Source organism: Phycodurus eques, chromosome 6 (assembly GCF_024500275.1).
Source record: "Phycodurus eques isolate BA_2022a chromosome 6, UOR_Pequ_1.1, whole genome shotgun sequence".
Lineage (NCBI taxonomy): Eukaryota > Metazoa > Chordata > Actinopteri > Syngnathiformes > Syngnathidae > Phycodurus > Phycodurus eques.
The window spans coordinates 16,009,140-16,032,428 of NC_084530.1; the positions used below are offsets into that span (position 1 = coordinate 16,009,140).

Here is a 23,289-nt window from a genome sequence, read left to right on the forward strand (position 1 = left end):
TCACAAGTCACAAGTTAATGATAAGTCTACTTGGCAAATAAGCAACCAACTGTAGTTTATGTAGTGTTGGCTTTGTGTGCTTGGAACCAAGGCTGACCTGTGCTTGTCTATGAAAAGTGTAAAATAGCGAGTAGAGCGGTCGTTCTTTTATATGTGATGAACATTGAAAATGTTACTGTCACAGATTATGTTTTCAGCATTTAAACTGAACCACTAGTGTCTTTAAAAACAAAGGGTTTATATATATATATATATATATATATATATTTGCATTTTCATACCAAAAATGCAGTTAATGTAAACAAATGGGAAAAATGACTCCATCGTTTTTCCATGTTGTGTAAACTTCCCACTTCAAAGAGGGCCAAGCAAATTCCTTTGCACTTCCCTTCATCGTCATCATTTGATGTTTTGGGAAAGACGTTGCTGAAACTCGACCGTTAGACCAGGCCAAACAAGGGTGCTGATTTGCAACTCTCAATTAGTGGTGTGACATCTCAACAGCCAACATCTGAGAGTCATCCCACAGTGAGAGAGGCTGCTTGGGCGGATAAGGTAATTAGACTTAGTGGGACCCTTTCATCTGCACCGACAGGGAAGGCTTCTGCATCCTGTCACTGCACTTTGTAAGTGTGACAATAGCGCCACTGTGTTCAAAATGGCTATTGGCCTGCTGTGTTTTTTTCTCTTACTATTTTGTTTAATAATATTTTTAAATTGTATTATTTGGTTTTAGGTTAAAATATTATTCATGTAATGTTTAGATTTTATGTCATTTCTATCACATTTTCAAGAAATGATACTAATCTGTATAGTCTGAATATTGTAAGACATTAACATCTCTGAAAATGTTGAGGCTGGCGTTCTTTTTGTTGTATGTTACTCAAAGCCAAAGTGACTTGAAAGAATAACTTTGCCTGTGGGAAGGACAGTGCTCGGGTTCAGATGCATTTCTGATAACACTTTGCATTCTGCAGGCACCGGCGACAACTCTGATGCCTGTGTTTCATTGTCCCTTTAATGTTCTCCTCCCACCTTCCCAATAAGCAGCAAAGCAGAGGTGGAGGTGAAGCGATAGCCAGCGGATTACCGCAGTGGAGAGAGAGTGACGTGCGATCCACTTCCACTGTTTTGACAGACAAGCAGTCAGGTATTTGCATCCAGATAGGACTTCTCTTTTGTGAAATGATACACAAAAGGCTCTGGTGGTACAATCTAGTCAAGTGTAGGATAGCATCCGATCACAATTATGTGTGTCACATTTGTGGGAGGGTTTTCAGTACCACTACAAAATGAGTTTATATCATTAGCATTTCATAAAAACACAAATGTATAAGTTATTAGACATCGTTACCACTAGGAATGTTCTTACAGTCATCACAAGATGGTTTTCATGTATTGCTAAGGGCCTTATTGACTTACTAAAACTTTGCATGTTCAAAAACGGGCACAGACTTAAATGCTTATGCAAACAGATGTGGAAGCTGACCCACGAACCGAGCGCACGCAGAATGGGCTCTTTGCTCGTAATCTCCCACGCAGCCGATTTACGGCTCGTCTTTTTAAGTCCTATTCCAAAGCACAGTGCAGCAATTTAGAGAAGAGCTTTAAATATGCCATATTTTACTAAACCAACTTTTCTAGTATTTGGGATATGTAATATTGTATCTGTGGCGCCTCAGTGAACATGTGAAATATGAATTAAAATCATCCACGCATTCCTGAGTTCCAGAGTTTTTCTGCCCAGAGGCCTGAAATCAGGTCCTTCAAATTTCTTGAGCTTATCGACGTCACTAGCCAAGATCTCTGTCTACCTCTTCCCTTCCGAGCCAGCACTGTCGACATAACAAACACGTGTGCTCGCACAAGTGTGTCTTCTACACAGAGGCAACCAATCAGAGGAAAGGCGGCAGTTTAAGCCAAATATGGACAAAGCGGATACAAATTTGGATAAAAAAGAAGTAGCTGTCAGAGGGCCTTTTCTGGACAAAACCAATGTGTCTTTGGAAATGAAATTGACACATTTATACTAAGTCCATGTTAGTCACTCTATGGAGATCTTAATAGCCAAAATATGGGACCTTTAAGATGTGTGGCTTGTCTCACATCTACAGATATCATGGTGTAAGTCAATATGTTTGTTTACGCTGTAGTTACTTATGTTGGATAAAGTTTATTAATATGCCAATAAAGATTCCTGGTTCGTGATTGAATATACATGTGATATTGTATTAATGTTTGTATGACCATTTCCAGTTATCTAAACAGAATATATCTAACATTGTGTTCTATCTGGTTTTAGGTTCTTGTTTTTTAATGTGTTCGGCATTATTAGTGTTAAAGACAGACAGACACGGGAAGTGTATAGGTTATCTACTTCAGACCCAAACGGTACAGCATGAAAAAGCTCACAGTGAGAATGTAGGACTGCTTAACGTTATGGGTAGCATTTTCCCCATCTTACCTTAATAGAAGCAAATGTCGTCATCAGATCAGACCCGGTGAATCTATCTTCGCAGTTAATTTTTCACATTGTGGGAGGAGTACACACAATTTTAATTGATCAAACTTGAGACAAATTGCAATGGCAGATTTTGCATCTTTAAATTCCGCGTCTGAAAGGCAGGTGCAAACCGTCACACACAGTGTTTACCAGCTTAGCGCAGGCAAAACAAGAGGTAGCGGAAATACTTTTCTGATCGTGTAAACATCTTTGAAATGGCAGACACAAAAAGTTGTCTATTCTACATATGTCTACATATTGTCTATTCAGCTACTGTACATCCTATTGTCACGCACGGTGTCTGTAGTTTGCTTGTTCTCCCTGAGCTTGCGTGGGCTTTCTCTGGGTACTCCAAAAACATGCATGTTAGGTAATTGTATTTGAAGACTGTAGGTTGTACATAGATGCAAATGTGAGTGTGGATAGTTTGTTTGTTGCAATTGTTTGTTGCAATTGCCTGGAGACCAGTCCCTTCCGATGCTCCCACGCCTCTTGCCCAAAGTCTGCTGGGACAGGCTCCAAGGATCCTGTTACCCATGACCCTAATGAGGCCAAGCCCCATAAAAAAATGTATGGCTATTTAAAAAAATCTATTTTATTGTATCAATTATTTTGTTAATTTAGGAATATTTCATTTATAAAAGAGAAGATAATTTACTGCTAGCAGTTTGCACGTTGTTTCATTTTTCAAGTTCATTAAATCTGCTCCTGTTCACACAAAAGCAGTTTTATGCTTGGCCTTTTGTTCCCTTATTGTACCGAATGTGAACCGAACAGTCATTTTAGAACCAAGGTATCTACCAAACCATGTTTGGCATAATATTACATTAAAAAAAAAAAAAAAAAAAAAAGCACTCAATGCAATCAAAGCATTGCATTGTTATGCATTTATGCATATAATTGAAACCACACTGGCTTCTTTTAAGTCAGGTGAGTAATCGAATGATCTGATCCAAACATTCCATTCATCATCAAAGTTTTACTAACTTGGTTTATTCAAACTAAGTAACAACGATCAGTTCTTATGTTTTCTTCATTACATAGGGCCATATTCTCCCATTTGCGCGTTACTCCTTTTTTAAGCGCCTGACTTTACACACTTTTAATCTGCATGGATTCTACCATCCGGCTTTCCGGCACACCCACTGTGTGTTGGCTGTGAATGACTGTGAAAACACCAGAGAGGCATGATTCATTGACAGGTGAGGCTGCCTACAAATCCTGGACCGTGTATTGTTCCTGAGACGTGGGAAACTCATTGACATCTGTGCACACTTTAAATTTGAAAAGATTTGCGTTATGTAATGGATGAAGTGTAATCGGCCATTTGGCACGTGCGGACCACTACGGATACACTTACACTTTTTTTTTTAATTGTATGAAATAAATGTAATAAAAGTTATTTAATCCGAATACTGTCTACTGTGCTTGTGACTGAATGCATGTTTGGAGGTCCATCACTACAAAAGGGGCTGTGTCGACTGTGCTCTAGATTAGTGGTCCCCAACCACAGACTGGTTTCACGAAGATATATTTTGAAGGACTGGCATAAAAAAAAAAAAAAAATAAAAAAAAAAAAAAAAAAAGATTAAATATACAAATCACCATTACGATTAATGTGTAGTTGTTGTAGTAGCCCATTCTCAAAATGGCTAACCAGTGATGGGGCCTTTTGATTTTCTAGGAATATTGTAGAAGTGATCATTTAAAAATGAATAGAAATGAGTGTTGCATGTTGATCGTTGTCTGTTTCCTACCTTAAAGGCACAATTTGAAGTTTAAAAAAACATTTTGTCATCAACAGTAATCCATCCTTTATCGCGGTGTTTAGGTTCCAGAGCACCCCCACAATAGGTGAAATCCAGGAAGTAGAGACCACATATTTTTGTGATTATTATTATTATTATTATTATTATTATTAGATCCATCCATCCTTTTTCCGTACCGCTTCTCCACACTAGGGTCGCGGGCGTGCTGGAGCCTATCCCAGCAATCTTCGGGCGAGAGGCGGGCTACACCCTAAACTGGTCGCCAGCCAATCGCAGGGCACATAGAAACAAACAACCATTCGCACTCACATTCACACCTACGGGCAATTTAGAGTCTTCAATTAACCTACCATGCATGTTTTTGGGATGTGGGAGGAAACAGTAGTGCCCGGAGAAAACCCACGTAGGTACGGGGAGAACATGCAAACTCCACACAGGCGAGGCCGGGATTTGAACCCCGGTCCTCAGAACTGTGAGGCAGATGTGCTAACCAGTCGTCCACCGTCCCATTTATACATACTGTGAATCTGTATGAACCTCCCCACTCCCCCCACATTAATTTTCCCCACACTCCTATTAATCTCTACCATACTCTTATAAACTATTTCTACACTCTTAAACACTGTACATCAAGCAAGAATGGAAAAGAATTCCACCTACAGCGCTTCAACAATTAGTGTCCTCAGTTCCCAAACGTTTATTGAATGTTGTTAAAAGAAAAGGTGATGCAACACAGTGGTAAACATGACCTTTTCCCAGCTTTTTGGAACGTGTTGCAGCCATAAAAGTCCAAGTTAATGATTATTTGCTAAAAACAATAAAGTTGATCAGTTTGAACATTAAATATCTTGTCTTTGTAGTGTATTCAATTAAATGTAGGTTGAACATGATTTGCAAATCATTGTATTCTGTTTTTATTTATGTTTAACACAACGTCCCAACTTCATTGAAATTCGGGTTGTACATTTTGTTCCTTGCAATGTTTTTTAATGAATTTTTCTTTTGTTTTTCTACAGTTATCATGTTTTAGGCTAGGAAGCCTTTATTTTACCAGAAAAAAATTGCAGCATACACTGAAAATCCCACAATATCGAGAATTATGCTCGATATGAATGTGAAAAAAAAATCTGCAATGCACTCAATCCGCAATAGATGAACCACGATATAGCAAGGGAACACAATGTTAATACTGTCGGCGGGGACTGAAATGAGCCTACATTCAAATATTGCTAGCAGTTTTAAAAGTGGATATTCTCCCTTTAATTCATTGTTGATAATTATAGGGAGAATTCCTTAACATGATCAGTGTCTTTACATAGATGAATGTCATTAAATCTTACTAATAACATATAATTAAAGGTAATCTGAGCAAATGTGTTATCTCAGATGTGTGTATCAAACTGGTGGCCCTTCACATTAATCAGTACCCAAAAAGTACAGTAGCTCTCTTTCAGAAGGGTCAGTGACCACTGAACTAGATCAAGTTCAACTAAGTCAGGATAACTGCAGGCAGTTTAATTAGACATTATAAAAGATCTTAACCACAATATCATCACAGGATTTGTCCTCACATTGTTGTCACGCATATCTCCATCTTACTTTAGAATTGCCCGCACAATTTTTCTGTATCCCTTGTCTTTGCAGGCTATTGTGTTGACCCTAAATAAAACTATTCACTGCTGTGAGAAAGAGGCCCAGAATTGGTCCTACTCACTATAAAAGAAATATACAATATAACAGTATTAGATCAAGTTTAATTATACAGGGCCTTGTGGCTGGGCCCCCTTTTCTCTCAACAGTGAGGATGCTTTGTGTTTGTTGTCGGTTCAAGGCTTACTAAAGGATGTGTTGGCATGTGCAAACGGCTCTGGCAAAGAGGAAACTTGTGGTAGTTGTGCGGGTGGGGGGGGGGGGGGGTGAACTGTTATTGTTTGCAAAGCGTGTAAGCGACCATTACAATGCCGCATCCATGGAAGTGAAGCAAAGACAGCGAGCAAGAGCGAGAGAGAGAGAGAAAGAAATATGCATCTTTGACTGGCGACTTAACAAGCGAAGCCGAATTTGTCTTTTGGCGAGAGACGTCTGATGCGTTGCCAGTGAGCGAGAGTGAGAGAGAAATAGAAAGAGCAAAGGCACACCACAGAATCTTTCCTGCATCTCTTTCACACTCCCTTTTCTCTTCTAGTTTAAGACGACTTGGTGAATGTAGCAACATCAAAGGCCTCGCTCTCTGAATGTACATTCTTGTTCCAGCATCCACATAAAAGAGAGAGAGCTGGAGAAAAGCTGGGAGAGATGAACCAAGTTGCTTTCCACTTCCGTCCTTGTACAACCCCAATTCCAATGTAGTCGGGACGCTGTGTTAAACATAAATAAAAACAGAATACAATGATTTGCAAATCGTGTTCGACCTACGATATTTAATTGAATACACTACAAACCACATTCTGCATGTGTTACAACACCGTGGCTTCGTAGTAAAAGAGTGCGGGTACTAGACTGGCTTGCCTACAGTCCGGACCTGTCTCACATTGAAAATGTGTGGCGCATTATGAAGCGTAAAATACAACAAAGGAGACCCCGGACTGTTGAACAGCTGAAGCTGTACATCAAGCAGGAATGGGAAATAATTCCACCTACAGCGCTTCAACAATTAGTGTCCTCAGTTCCCAAACGTTTATTGAATGTTGTTCAAAGAAAAGGTGATGTAACACAGTGGTAAACATGACCCTGTCCCAGCTTTTTTGGAACGTGTTGCAGCCATAAAAGTCCAAGTTAATGATTATTTGCTAAAAACAATAAAGTTTATCAGTTTGAACATTAAATATCTTGCCTTTGTAGTGTATTCAATTAAATCTAGATTGAACATGATTTGCAAATCATTGTATTCTGTTTTTATTTATGTTTAACACAACGTCCCAACTTCATTGGAATTGGGGTTGTACATGCGTATCTATGGAGGAAAACAAATTTACTCTCTTAATCTTCACGCCATACCCTTTTTCCAAGCTATTCTAGTTAGTATTTTTCCACCGGGTTGTTGAGACGGCCGGATTTCTCATTAATATTTATAGTGTGAATAAGCATTTCTTTTTTGGGATCGTTGATCTTTTCAATTTAAGCGTTTACAACAGCTTCTGATTGGCCATTGTGGATAACAAGAATAAACAATGAAAATAAAATGACCCAAAACTAGTTTTACCTATGAAAGGGTCTTCCCAGTTTCCTTGTTTCAACTCTATGGCGTAGTGTGCAACCGTATGCAGCCCAACGTGCAGGCACCCTAGTTATTTTTGTTTCGGGACATCTACAAACACGCAATGCCCCGACTTTTTACCCCACTAGCTTAGCCTCACCATAGGCACCCAACTCCAACGAGGGTATTGTATCTACCGATCCATATCTGTCCTTTTACCTCTCAGCTTGTACCAGTTAGCAATGAGGAAATGGCACCAAGCCAGTCTTCCTTGTTGAACCCCCCACTGCTAAATGAGCGGGAGAGCACATCATTGCTACTTAGCGTAGTGGAGCTGAGAGTTTGGCCAAGGATCGTTTATTTTACTCGTGCATATAAAGCCGGACTTCACAGGGAAGTGTGAAAAAGTGTAGAAAACAAACTTTGTCAGTAACCCGATTAAGGTATGCACATATACGGGTAGTCGGTGAACACCCTAGTATAACCCTGTACGTTCTAGGATGCTTGCAGAGTGTACAGGCAATTTGTAATTCCACGTAACATTTTTTTTTCAACAATCTTAACCACCATACAAGTTTAAAATGAGTTATCCACAACTTTTGTAAAATGTAAAAACAAAATCCTCAGCGACATCATTGTAAGGCACACCTCACGCGTCCCATTTATTTGACTGTGAGGTCAGCGTGAAAACAATCTAACAAACAGGTACTAAATAAGGAAGGTAGGCAGAGAACCACAGGAGGAAAACACTAAAACAAACTATAACCTAAACAAGGCAAAAGAACAAGAACAGAAAAACACAGTTGTGCTTACAAGCAACGAAAATAGCAACTGGCACGACGGAAAATAAGTAAGAATGCACGAGAGAGTAACAATGGCAACAAGCAATGTACAATTTCTCGACATTTTTCTCCTCCGCCTAAATGTACTGTTGATGACGAAGCACCGGCAGGTGCGTCGCAGGAGACTCCGCCCACTGACAAGCGCCAAGTAATTGCAACACAAAGGAAAATTCCACACAGGAAACAAGCATATATAATATGACATTTGACACTCTTATGTGTTAATTACAGTGAAGTACTGTAGTACTGAAACTGTAGTTGAAATATTCTCATTTCATTTTTATTATTCAAATTATGGCATTCGATGCTTTTGATCTGAGCTGGAACAACTGAACAAACAGCTTTAGTCCAACCCCCCTTATCTTCACACCGAGACCACCCAAGGAGTGACAAGTTAGCCCTCACCTTTATTCTGTGTGTGTGTGTGTGTGTGTGTGTGTGTGTGTGTGTGTGAGGGAGCCTCATGCTTTATAAGGCGAGTGCACCTGTGTCTATACGTGTGTGCATGTGTGTGAATGTGTTTGCTGTGTTCGTGCTTCTAACTCCCTCCATCTGGGCCCTGTTTGGAAAGCCTCGCTGTTAAAATCACAGTCACTCCGTGGCAGGATTACCACTGTGAAAAAAAACACCTGGAAGAACCTCAGGCCTCCAGTTCCTTCCAGTCGCATGCTCAAAGACGTTTCAGACTTCCCAGTTTGAGGTGCAGGATTTCTTTTTGACCTCCGTGGTCATTCTCACTTTGCCTTAAAGAGTAACAAAGAACACAACCCAAATTCGCGTTACATACGACCCTGGTTACATTATCATCATACAACAGTTGATTAAAAAAAAAGGGTATGTCTGTGCGCACTGGCATACGTGCACATGGTATATGTTTCTCTGTTTTTATAGCATGCCAAAACATTAAAGGCTGATTATCCACAGTGAGTATAAGCCTGTGTGAATGAAAGAGAGGAATAATCCCAGATGAAAATTGAGTCAGAGCATCTGCATTGGAGTTTTCCCATCAGAATTAATCTCAGTCTCGGATTAGTTACAATTAAAACTGTTTTGATGTCTAAGTGGTTGTTCCACAGAAATATAATATTGTATAGCAGCTTTTATTTGTCATTTTTGGTTTTGGCACATCCTCAGTATAGTCAGTGGAGCTAAACCAGTAGAGAGTTTTTAATGCGACAGTGGGCAGTGTCCAACCAGATCCAACAGATGGTGCTGTTTTTGGTGCATTCCAATATGTATTTTATATCCAATACAGAGAAATGAATACATTTTGAAATACATTTTCAACAATAAGATTTCCTCTATCTATGAATTTCCTATCCTTGTAGAGTAGTTCTGTTTATGAAATAATTTTCCCAAGTGTGTTTCTGTCTTGGGCATCGCAGTGAAGGACTGGTTAGCACATCCGCCTCACAGTTCTGAGGACCCGGGTTCACATCTGGCCTCCCCTGTGTGGAGTTTGCATGCTCTCCCCATGCCCATGTGGATTTTCTTCAGGTACTCCAGTAGGTTAATGGAAGACTCTAAATTGTCCGTAGGTGTGAATGTGAGTTTGAATGATTGTTTGTCTATACAGTATGTGGCCTGTAATTGGCTGGCAACCAGTTCAGGGTGTACCCCCCCTCCCACCTCTCGCCCGAAGATACAGTAGCTGGGAAAGGCTCCAGCACACCTCCAACCCTAGTGAGGATAAGCAGTTTGGGAAATGGATCGATGTTTCTGTCTTACTTCCATTCATACTAGTTTCTAGAGGGGAGAGAGAAACGAAGACAAAAGACAAAGCACTAATTGTAAACAGGATGAGAAAAGTAAGTCGTTACATTTTCAACGACAATGAAATATTAAATATGAGTGTTTCATGGGGCTGTAGTGCTACACCCTGTGAGGGAAGGACAGGACGAGATAGAACAGGACAAGGATAGGAGAAGAAGCATGCAGGACAAGGGTCGTGAACCCGGCTACACAACTGAAGTGTGGTGGGATTGACTGTAAATTATAAAAGTCTATAGGACGAGAGTATGAGTGAGGGGATACACAAGCAATTTTCATATTCATGAGTTATTTGTCGCAATAAGTGAGTGCCCCACACCCAGTGAAAGAGTCCAAGGGGTGTGTGCCTGCGGACACATGCAAGTGAATTTTCCATGCGATTCAAAAACCAGAACTGTCTTCAACATTCTCAAGTCTGTTACACTTTTATCAAAAACCTAATTTATTTGTGATATTTTTTGAAAGCTAAATGAGAGCATTAATAGAGGGATCCTTAAGAGTTCTTTAGTGTGTTTCTGGTAAGACAAAGCCAGTCTTTTTTTTTAATCCATCCCTTTTCTATTCCGTTTCACCTGTTTAGGGTTGTCGGAAATGGAGCCCATTCCAGACATGGACGTGTTAAGACGGACAACTGTTCACATGCTAATTCACAACGTCACAAAATGGGAATTGAACCCAGGCTGCCTGCACCAAAGTCAGGCGAGTGTACAGTACCACCACAACCATTGCCACTGTCAGTCTTTTTCAGCTCCTCTCATTTGACTCATGGCAATATTTTTTGTTTGTAGGCTTTCTTTCATCAGCACCATGAATACAAACGCTTTCCCTCCTACACACACAAACACACACACACACACACACTCCATTCAAGTCCACCAGCCCCCTCACACCCACAACCGTCACCTCCCTCCCCCAGCTGTCCACCCTCCATGTTGACCCGCTGACACTGCTGGTGATGTCCGGGTCTGATGTTCATGACATCATGCATCACAATGAGTCCACTGCCACCGCCGGCTCTATTGTCCATTGTCACCCTCACAGTGAGTGTCCTTGTTTGCAGGCAGGACAGGGCTGACATGGCACGTTCCCTCAGTAAATGATGCAAGAGGGCGAGAGTACGGTTGCAAAGCTTGGGCCTTTTTTGGGGGTGGAGGGTTTTGAGGGAGTTAGGGGTGTGTACTGGACATTGAGCTGATCGGAAGGCTCCTTTCTCCTCTGACAATAACTTCACTGATCTTCTGCGATCCAAAACCAAGAAAATGTCTTTGATGCTTAGGGGTGAATAGATACTGTGATGGCAATTATTTCACAGTGGTAATCATACTTCGTGTGTCTGCGAGCACATGTATTCTGTATGAGAAACTACAAACAGGGAATTGTATATGTTAGCATGTGATTTATTCCTCCCACATCCAGTAACTTTGAGAATTTGTGTGCTACCATGTCTTTTTGTTGTAGATTACTACTCTACTCTACTTTTAAACCTGATGACACTTGATGTATTTGTGAAAAAAAAAAATTAAGCTAAATGAGAACATTAACACAGGGAGCCTCAAGAGTTCTTTAGTATGTTGCTAGCAAAACAGAGACAGTCTTTTTTTTTTAATCCATCCATCCGTTTTCCATTCCACTTACCCTGTTCAGGGTGGTCGGGAATGGACTGTTCACCAGTCAGTCACAAGTGACATGTTCAAATGCACAACTATTCACATGCTAATTCACACCATCACTAAGTGGGAACTGAACCCATCCTGCCTGCACAAAAGTCAGGCAAGTGTACCACCACACCCAGTTCAGGGGAGTAACTAATTATCTGTGAAGAGACTGCGTAATTTAATTACAAAATGTACGTAATCCATCACATTACTGGGAGAAAATGTGTAATTAAATTCCAGTTGCTTTTGGAAATTTCCAAGATTACTAGTTTAGTTACATTTTAAAAATACCCACAAAAGCTCAGATTTGTTTTCGTAACACTTCCTCCTTCTAAAGCCGACACTTGTGATTGGTTCTCTCTGGTCATGTGCAATTCTGCTCTCGTCTCAAAACATAACATACTTTTCCAAATATGGCCTTGAAGAGCCATCTTGTGTTTCAATCTATGAGTTTATCTGAGATTTTGAAAGGGTTAAGTCTCATAGTTACACTTTTGAACACATAAAGGAACACTGACTTTCAAGCATTTTTATCGTTATAATTTTGGACTTTTTATGGAACATTCACTTATCTGGTCTGTCATATGAAGTCTAAATTGTGCACATTTGTCATTAGGTTAACATGGTATTTTAATATCCTGTACACAAACATATATGTAGTTATTACATTGAGAACGTAATTAAATAGTTACACTTTTTACATTTTCAACAGTGTAACTTGTAATTGTAACCAACTAAATTTCCAAAGTAATATTGCCCAAAGTAATTTTTGTTTGTAGGCTTTCTTTCATCAGCAAGAAGTGTGTTTGATGTCTAGATGTGAATAGATACTGTGGGGTCAATCATTTCACATTTGTCTTCCATCAGATATATTCTTAATGAGTAACTATAAATCGGGATTTCTCTATCTTATCTTCCCACATCCATAAATTCGAGAATTTGTGTGCAACATCTTTTTGTTGTCACTGTGTGTTGAACATGCATGTTAACCTGTTGAAATAATTAAGTGGTCTTCCACGTTAAAACATCTACATAGTGTTTTATTTTACTGCGTTTGGTGATGTGTCCATGTGCCACATACATTTAAGAGTATGAAATGCATGTGTAAATAATAATAATAATAATAATAACAAGAAGAATGCTTTGATTGTCTTTATGGGCACTAGCTGTGCTATCAATGCATCAGCTAGTAAAAGCCGCTTTCGTCGCAACACCCAGGCTCTACCACCGCTCGTCACTGCAACGAAAGCTAGATTTGTCAATGGCCCACAATACAGTTGTATGAGACTTTCAGCGCGAAAAAAATATGGTGTGTAATTTAGGCTACAATAGTTGATGCTTAGGTTACTTTGGTCTGTTATAAATTGTGAAAAGAAATGGACACTTTCCTTTAATGTAATTTACAAGTTACAAGTGTCTCGTTTATGATTTTCTCAGCCTGTAACAATAGGGAGGTTTTATTAACCGTTCACACAATGTTTTAAGCCACATTCTTTACTGGCAGACAATGTAATAATAAGTAATAACTTAAAACCAATACAATTCTTAACCTTGGTGGCAAATAATGAAAGGGTGAATAGAAGATGCACCTCAAATATTTTCACTATTGTTCCTCGTCTCACAAGTGTAAAAAGAAATTAAATACCCCCCAAAAAAAACTTAACTTTCATGTACATGGCCAAGTTTTACTGCTTTCAAGTGACTTCAGGAGTGTATTTTTTACTCATGTTTTTTTATATATATATAACAACCCTTGTTAAGTATGATCCCTTTTTTCTAAGGAGAAAAATCTAATGAAAAAGCCATAAGAAGCCCAAAAACACACCCAGAGTTATTCCTGTTTTGTTAACCGAACTGAGTCCTGTAAGCTCTTGTGCAATAGGTTGACGTCTGGCGTGACATCACGTACGGTGGCAGGTTTGTGATTTTGTGTGGTATTCTAAATTGGACTACCAGAGGGCCATTTCAAAGTTTGAGAGGTTTCGCTGTTTTTTATTGTTACCACCAGAGAGATTTTTGTTGTCATGGTTGGAGTTTGCAGTAGTTAGATAAAGAAGTATACCAAAATATTGGAAGCATGCATGATTACTCTATGCAGGTCTTGTTTTGGAGACTTCACAGTGTTGCCATGCTGTGTATGCCATTTTAACTTGTGTTTTTTTTGAACATATGTAAGACATACATATCGATGAGCAGATCAGGAATTGTTTCCTCGAATTTCATAGAGATCCACATCTGGAAAGGATTTTGATTGTGTTATGAAAGCTCCTGCTGCTGAGCTAAAAGCTGAAAGGAACAGCAGCAGCTCAGAAGTTTTAGCCTTTAAGTCAAGAAGAGTGGAGGGGAGCCTCAAGATGTTAAACCTGTAAGCATCTGGCTACAATATGACTTCAACATATCGCTTCATAACCTCTTAGGAAGCTTCTTTTAACAACTGTCAATGACTTTTTGAAGCTTGATGAAACGGGGCAGCACAGTGAATGTTTGATTAGCACGTTTGCCTCACAGTTCTGAGGTTTGGGTTTGAATCCCAGCTCCGGCCTTTCTGTCTGGAATTTACACCCCATGCTTGTGTGGGTTCTCTCTCAGGTATTCCGATTTCCACCAACATTCCCAAAACTTGCTTGTTAGGTTAACTGCAAGCGAATGTGTTGGCGGTTTGTATATGCCCTGCTATTAGCTGGTGACCAGTCCAGGGTGTACCCCGTCTCTTACTCAAAGTCAGCTGGGATAGGCTACAGCTCACCCGTCACCCTGAAGACAAGTAGTATAGAAAATGGATGGAAAGATGGATAAACGTAATAAACAATGACATATATGTCAACATGCGTTATATTTTTAGTTGTTGAGTTTAGAACAATTGAACAACTCCTCCTCTTAGGTGTCACAGAAGCAAAGCCTGCACCCTACCTTATCAAACGATAAGAACAAACTTTGCTGGGTTACACATCATATGGAGAACTGTTCCAATTTCTTTTCCTTTAAAACAAATGTGAAGGCGTTTCAAGTCAAACCTTTTCTAGCATACACCACTTGTGATTTGGGCACTTGCGTGGCGACGCAAACTTTACTTTTTGATATCTCTGTCAGTGCCATCTGACAAGTTTGTGTCACTTGCTTTTCCACTTGCTTTTCCTTTTTCCTCTCTCTTCACCACTAACTATATTTCCTAACCCCATCAATTGATTAGCATACATCCACCCCTGTCTTCTTTGCAAAATCTTCATTTGAATCTTTGATAGGTTTCCCGTGTCTTTCAACCATCAGCTGTCATCAACATCACCACAAGATATGTTCCGATATATATATATATATATATATATATATATGTGTGTGTGTGTGTGGGTGTGTGCATATTTGTTTATTCAAGAGACAAAGTGCCTTGAAAGTTGTCAATACAGTGCTTTATCATTAGCAAAATAAATGAAACTAGAGCACACAGAAAAGATGGCACGATTGTCACGTTCCGCTATGATCTTAAAAGGGAGGGGGGAAAAAACTAAATTATTCTCGAGGGCAGCAGCATTTAAGGGGTTTGGTTTTTGATCTTCCTGTCCGTCAACAGAAACGCGGAGCACCTCCTGATATTTCTGAATGTTAGGCATCCTCAAAGTGTCTGAACATCTCTGTGTTATAGCTGAGCTTGAAACAAGGCAAGAATATCATTTATTCATTTTGCCATTGAGCAAACAAAAAAAAAAGGATTCAAGAGCTTTAGTGTTCATTTTTGTCAAACTCTTGTGGTGCAGTGATGAAGTCAGCTTTCTTTTAAAAGATGCGACAACAAGGTAAAAGGATGTGGCATGAAAACTTTTGCTCTGCAAATTTTGAAAGACCCCATTTTAGTGTCTTTGGGATTATAAATTATTTCATCTTCTATCAAAACATTTTCAATAGCGATTGATTTTTTGTTGCATACTGTAAGATGATAATGTTTTTTGTAGCTGGTAAATGAATACACAAGCTCTATATTTGGTCTATCCACATACAATACATTTTTCTCACATGCGACCTCAATGTGGAAGTCGCTCCTTTCCTACTATTTCACTTTTCCTTTTAAACTTTCTTTTTGTCTACCCTGTTGTGAGGTGTTTCTTTGTAGTTGAAAAGTTATTTTCAAGCCCCAACTTTTTGCTGTCTTCACTTTTCAACTGGTAAGATGAATATCTGTGGGACAAAGTATTGAAGGAACAGCTTTTGTCAAGAGTTCTGAAGACCCAGGAGCTCGTCCTGTCGCTCCCTTTTGCAGTTTTCCCATAACTGGTTTTCTCGTGTGGCTGCAAGAAGAAGAAAAAAAAGACTGTATCAAATGCAAAGTAAGAAGTCACAAGCTTTCAAGATACATCAGTGAGGCCCTGGCAGAGCCGCTGCTCGGCATGGTTTTTTACAACTTTTGAAAAATAAGAAATTGGTGCATTCTCACTTGTTTTATCAGCGCTCTTGACAGCAAAGTCATGTTCAGTATATGCAAGATAGTTCATGCCATGAATACATGACCCAGAGAACGTACATTTTGGATGCATTTACCCTGCAGTGGTGCACTTCCAATTCAGTTCCTATAGTGTCTTGCAAAAGCATTCACGCCTTTGAATTTTGACTCATATTGTTAGATTACAACCTCTCATTTAAACAAATTCTTTATCTGAACTTTAATTGATGGATATGCACAAAATAGTCTATGTTTTTGAAGTAACAGGAGAAATATATATGTGGAGGTGGGCGTGATTTACCATTGGCTACAGAGGAGAGAGAGAAGTTGGGCAGGCTCACCTGAGTATTCTGGGTGAGTTGGCTGTGACAGGTGACTATTTAGTTGATGGCGCGCACATTTTACTCATGCTGTAGGGTGCTGGTGTCGAGTGTTGATTTTGGTGAAACAAAGAGAAGGACTTCGGCCAGCGGTTTGTGTCAAGCCATCAGAAACGAGAGAGCCTGCAGTACGGTGCCCAGGCAGTAGCTTTCCACACTGTTTGTGAGGCCTTTTTTTTCGTTATACCATTTTTTGTGGCCATTTTGCCGTTTTGTTGTGAAGTAAATGATTTAATAAAAGGATTGCCTGCTGACAAAACATCTGTGTGTCTGTGCTGGGCGAACTTATGGCGGTTGGGAGACGGCCACACACGCACACATATGTACAGTGTATATATCCAATCCACTTTATTTATATAGCACAATTTAAACAAACACTAGGTTCCCAAAGTGCTGTACAACACAATAAAAACACAGCAAAAATACAAAATAAGTAAGTTTACCTCTGTCCCAGCTTTTTGAAAATGTGTGTGCAGTGTATTCAACTGCGTACATGTAGAACAGGATTTGCAAATCATTTTATTCAGTTTTTAATTTACATTTTATACAACATCCCAACAAGAATCACTTTGTTGGGTGGCATTGAGCAGCAGCCTCAAGGCGGCCAGAAATAGCTGAAACTAGACCACTGCGCAAATAATCACAAAGGGCCTCTGTAAGCCATCATGTTTATCCATTGTAAATTGTGAAAAGAATTGCTTTAACAATGTGTGGCATACGTATTTCAAGGCTTTGTACATTGGATGGCATCTGTACTCCACCCACACAACCACAGCCTTTTGCTCTGTCCTTTAAACTGAAATACCATTCAAATTCCAAAATGACTTAAAAAAGCAACCTTTTTTTAGGCTTCCTGAAGAATGTCTCTGAAATCCTTCCCAAGCTGCTCCCATGAATGGAGCTACTATTGCTGCCTCTACCAACTTGTCAATATTTTCGGTATTTAGTGACAATGCACTTTTGCTATCACACAAGAAGAGACTAAGCCACAAACTTCACAGTGAACATACTCCCATTGTTTCAACCTTGTTTCATGATACCATTCAATGTAATATGTTCCACCTTAGAAGGAATGAATTTGGCGATCTGTTCCCTTGTTTAAATTTCACCAAATGTCTTATACATTGCTTTGCTCAATGTCAATCCATCACCCTGTTTAGTGACAGAGCACATAAAAAGCAAATAAAAGGAGACTTCTTTCAGGGCCACCTCAATATTACGAGTTCCTTCAAAGGGGCAGTTAAAAACAAAACTACTAAATGGCATCATTTTTATCACACATGATATATAACTACTTTTGAGAGATGTTTTGAAAGAAATAATGGAACAAAAAAACTCTCAATCTCCGATTTTACTATTTATTGTTGTGTGTTTGAGTAAAACAAACATGTTGGTTTTATTCTAAAGTAACGATAACATGACTCCCAAATTCAAAATAAAACTATTGACGTTCATATTCATCCTTTAACAGCACAATAGTAATGTCTTAACTTGGGGAGAGTTCAGAAATCAATATTTAATGGAATGATAATGCAGAATGAGCCAAAAAAAACAGCCTGCTCACAATAAGAAACATATTTTTCATTGACTTTTGCTAACAGTTTGGCCTTGGTGGAGGACAGCAATTCACAGAAAGCCATTCTAGTCTAAAATATGTTATTTTGCTTATTGCTTGTAGTGTCCTCCTCCTTGAGCTGTTACCTTATCGTGGTGGAGGGGTTTGTGTGTCCCAATGATCCGAGGAGTTAAGTTGTCTGGGGCTATATGCCCCTGGCGGGGTCACCCATGGCAAACAAGTCCTCGGTCAGGGAACAGACAAAGCACAGCTCCAAAAACCCCTATGTTGTTAAAGAATTCAGGAGGACGTTTTCCCTTTCCCGGACGCGGGTACCCCTCTGGAAGTGGGGCTCGAAGGCGAGCGCCTGGTGGCTGGGCCTGCACCCATGGGGCATGGCAAGAACAGCCCAAAAGGCTAACGTGGGTCCCCCTTCCCATGGGCTCACCACCTGTGGGAGGGGCCATAGGGGTCGGGTGAAATGAGAGCTGGGCGGTGGCCGGAGGCGGGGAACTTGGCGATCCGATCCCCAGCTAAAGAAACTGGCTCTAGGGACGTGGAACGTCACCTCTCTGGCAGGGAAGGAGCCCGAGCTGGTGCGTGAGGCCGAGAAGTTCCGACTAGATATGGTCGGCCTCACCTCCACCTACGGCTTGGGCTCTGGTACCAGTCCTCTTTAGAGGGGTTGGACTCTATTCCACTCTGGAGTTGCCCACGGTGAGAGGGGCCGAGCAGGTGTGGGTATACTTATTGCCCCCCGGCTCGGCGCCTGTACATTGGGGTTCACCCCAGTGAACAAGAGTCACTGGGGTGAACTTACTACGCCTTGGGTGTGTGGGGGGCGGGTCCTTACTGTTGTTTGTGCATATGCACCAAACAGCAGTTCAGTGTAACCACCCTTTTTGGAGTCCTTGGAGGGGTTGCTGGAGAGCGCTTCCGCTGGGAATGCCATCGTTCTTCTGGGGGACTTCAATGCTCATGTGGGCAATGACAGTGAGACCTGGAAGGGCGTGCTTGGAAGGAATGGCCCCCCGATCAGAGCCCAATTGGTGTTCTGTTTTTGGACTTCTGTGCTCATAACGAACTCCATGTTCAACCATAAGGGTGTCCATATGCTGCACTTGGCACTAGGACACCCTAGGTCACAGCTCAATGATCGACTTTGTGGTCGTGTCATTGCACTTGCGGCCGCATGTCTTGGACACTTGGGTGAAGAGACGGGCAGAGCTGTCAACTGATCACCACCTGGTGGTGTGTTGGCTCCGATTGGTGGGGGAAGATGCCGGTCCGACCTGGCAGGCCCAAACGTATTGTGAGAGTCTGGTGGGAACATCTGGCAAAATCCCCTTTTAGGAGTTTCAACTCCCACCTCCGGCAGAACTTCACCCACGTCCCGGGGGAAGCTGGGACATTGAGTCCGAGTGGACTATGTTCCGCTCCTCCATTGCTGAGGCGGCCGAACGGAGCTGTGGCCGTAAGGTGGTCGGTGCTGTCGTGGCGGCAATCCCCGAACCCATTGGTTGACACCAATGGTGAGGGATGCTGTCAAGCTGAAGGAGGAGTCATATCGGGCCTTTTTGGCCTGTGGGACTCCTGAGGCACCTGATGGGGACAGGCTGGCCAAGCGGAATGCGGCTTTGGTGGTCGCTGAGGCAAGAACTCGGGCATGGGAGCAGTTCGGTGAGGCCATGGAGAAAGACTTCCAGACGGCTTTGAGGAAATTCTGGTCCGCCATCTGGCGTCTCAGTAGGGGGAAGCAGTGCACCATCAACACTGTGTATAGTGGGGATGGGGCGCTTCTGACCTCAATTCGGGCCGTTGTGACTCGGTGGGGAGAATACTTCAAAAACCTCCTCAACTCCACCGACACGCCTTCCCATGAGGAAGCAGAGTCTGGGTTCTCTGAGGCAGGCTCTCCTATCTCTGGGGTTGAGGACACCAAGGTGGTTAAAAAGCTCCTCTGTAGCAAGGTCCCGGGGGGATGAGATTCACCTGGAGTTCCTAAAGGCTCTGGATGTTGTAGGGCTATCCTGGTTAACACCCCTCTGCAACATCGCGTTGACATCAGGGACAGTGCCTCTAGATTGGCAGAAGGTGGACCCCCTTTTTAAGAAATGTTTATATTTTCAAAGGAATAGTGAAAAAAAAAACTACACACACAAGACAGTAAGTAGCATGGCCATGTGTGATGATACTTTTAACTTTGGAAAGGAGATTTGAAAAGAAACGAGTATGCTGCATATGTTACGAGTCAATGCAGGAATGTAACAATTTTTCATCCCTCAACTCATCTGCATTCCGTTGCTTTTGTCAACATGCAGCTACTATTGTTTTGAAAACTCAGAGAATGCAGAGATGGGCAAGGTTTTTTATTATTGTGGATGTTGTTGTTTTGTTGCTTCACACCATGCGGTCTATATAGACCACTATAGCGCAATATAAAGAATCCAAAGCATGTATATTCCTTTATCTGTTAGAATACAATATATTACAGTACCAGTGTACAAAAATAACATCACCAAGGTCTCATCATATGATATTTCAAGGTTACAAATGACATGCAATTAACCCGTTGTTGTTTTTTGGGCCTATGAGTGTTTTTCGGTCAAATATTTTCTGTAATTATGACTTTACTACTGCGTTAGCACAATTTGATGGTGGACTATGTTGCATTCTGACTTTAAAATGTGTGTGACTTTGCCTACGTAGGAACGGAACTTTGTTTTAAACTGAGGACCCCCAATACAAATGAATATTGCATTGGCAACTTAAAGGAAATAATGATTTTTGTTCACATTTTAAAATATGTCTTAATAGAGTCATGTTTTGATTATTATCATGTCTGAGACATGCTTTCATCAAAATACCGCAATGATCAAGAATCACAGAATTATTTGAGCCTGCTTGTTTTGAGGTCTTGTCTCATGAAAATGAGATACTGTTCACACCACTTGTTCTACTGCAGAACCAATGATGAGTAGGCTCTTCAAAGTTCCATCTAATTTTATACAATCTGTTAAACCAATTGTGAACAATTCATCAAAAAGAGGCTTCAAGCTGTTTAATGCCACTGCCGGTCGAGGTTGACTGTCAAAATAAACATAAAGACATAGAAGTGCACCTTGTGTATTTAAAACAGTTAAACAACTGCCTGAAGACAGGCCCCGCTTGTTTTATGCTAATTAGCATCTGTGATATGCTTTAACAATTTAAGCAATGGATTGAACACAAATGGTTCAGCAACAACTGTAGGCAGACAACAAAAATGTACTCAGTCGTATCCTCTACTAATATTAGTGCTGTACCGATGAGATCAGAGAAGAAGCGACATGGAATTACTGCCAACATTTCTGTGCGTGGGTACATTCATGACCTCTTTTGGATTTTTAATTGATTGTACATTCCCAAAAATAACACTTAAAACTGATGACATTCAGTGTTAGAGTAACACTGCAATACTAATAAGTCATGGTACCAACATAGCAGCCGTGGCTAACGTCGGCTTGTTTACGGTGCATGCTACGTCTCGTACACGTTAATGAGAACTAATAAGACTTCTGGGACGGGGGGAATTAGTGAGGTGAGGCTACATTCAAATCTTCCTAGCAGTTTTAACATTGGAAACTACCTTTTAGGTCTGTTAAAAACATTAATTAAGTAAACTTGAATTCAAACTCAAAAACGTAATAATAAACGTCGAGTAATTTTAAGTAAATAACCTCCAACCTCTCCGTACTTCAGCCTTCTGTGTCATAAACTGTAGTATTTACTGATGTGTAATTAATAGCATCTACTCATAGTTTGCTGCCAAAGTCCTGATTATGTTGTCAAAACAGAACATTTGGAGGCCCCATGATAAACAGTTGTTCAACATACAAACAGGCCAAGCTGCCCTTGCTCCGAAGTCAATGTCCCAAAGTGATTGAAGGTCCAGCTGGTGGACCAGCCCCTTTCATCCTGTTCCCTTTCATGGGAAAGACAAACAGCTCAACATCATCACCGACACTCGAGTGATTGATACATACATACACAATGTGATCACAGTGAAGGCCCACATGCACATATTCTCATGTTGATCAGACTGGTGGACTATAATCAGTCTAATAATGGCCTTTCCTAAATGGAACCCAGGGTGAGAACATTTAAGCCATGCACTGTGTAAGCATGACAAGAAGGATTAATTTCAGGTTTAGTGTGGTTTAATGAACACGACACTGCCACCGTTCTCGTCAAAAAGCATACCATGATAAAAAAAACAATTTTAATGATTTTTTTTCTTCAGCTGCTAATATGTGCATACTTGTTCTATAGTCCTTCACAAAAATATTTAATGTAACATTTAACATGTATTTAATGTTTTTAAAAAAAGTTCTGTTAAAGGAAAATACAGGTTGTTTCATGTTTTTATCCATTCCATTACCTTTGTGGCACAATTGATGACAATTCTCTGTGAATGAGTGGACAACAGTCAGTCGAGCTCAAACCCATTACTACTTTACAGTACAGTATTGCTGCAGTCAGCACCACAAGGTTGCCAGATAGTGACAAGCGGTGCTGTTAAGCTTGGTTTACATCGTGGTTTGGCTCTCTAAATGTTGATCAGGCTTACATTTCTATCACAGGATGTGCAGGTGGGATGGCGATAACTTGTGAGTTGTAAATATGTATGTAAATAGCATGTCATTGCAACCATAAGACAGCTTGCCAATGAACAAAACAGAGTTGCATACAGAACTATTGCATTAACACAAGTGATTTTAAAAAGGCATATAAACACCTTAACCTGACCGTGTTCCCCTTTTTAAAAATGGGATTGCCACACGGCAGCATGGCGTTGTAGCGGTTAAAATGTCTACCTTGCGGTCGAGAAGCTCTTTCTTCAAACCTCTGTCTAGGGTTTGCGTGTTCTCCCCATATTTGGGTGGGTTTTCTCCTACAGCTACTTCTGTACGTAGCGCTTCCTCACAAAATTTCAGAAACATGTATTTTGGGGATACCACCGCCAGTCATCGCCGCACACAGGGCCCCCAGCTATCGCCCCGGCCAGAAGACCTCCCTTTACAAGTGGATTCTAAGAAGCTCGCAACCAGGATTTTCAGCCCGTTCCAGGTCCAGAAGGTCATCAACCCAGTGGCTGTGAGGCTAAAACTGCTCAGGTCAATGAGCGTCCACCCAACATTCAATGGCTTC

General features: G+C 40.8%; 1 long non-coding RNA gene across 1 annotated transcript in view; it reads right to left on the bottom strand.

Moving 5' to 3' along the window:
- Positions 1 to 14,918: 14,918 nt before the first annotated feature.
- LOC133404281 (uncharacterized) overlaps positions 14,919 to 23,289 on the bottom strand; it is a 36,090-nt gene continuing 27,719 nt past the window's right edge. Inside the window, exon 3 of the long non-coding RNA XR_009768797.1 lies at positions 14,919 to 16,012. This is a non-coding gene — a long non-coding RNA (uncharacterized LOC133404281). The remainder of the gene's footprint in view (positions 16,013 to 23,289) is intronic.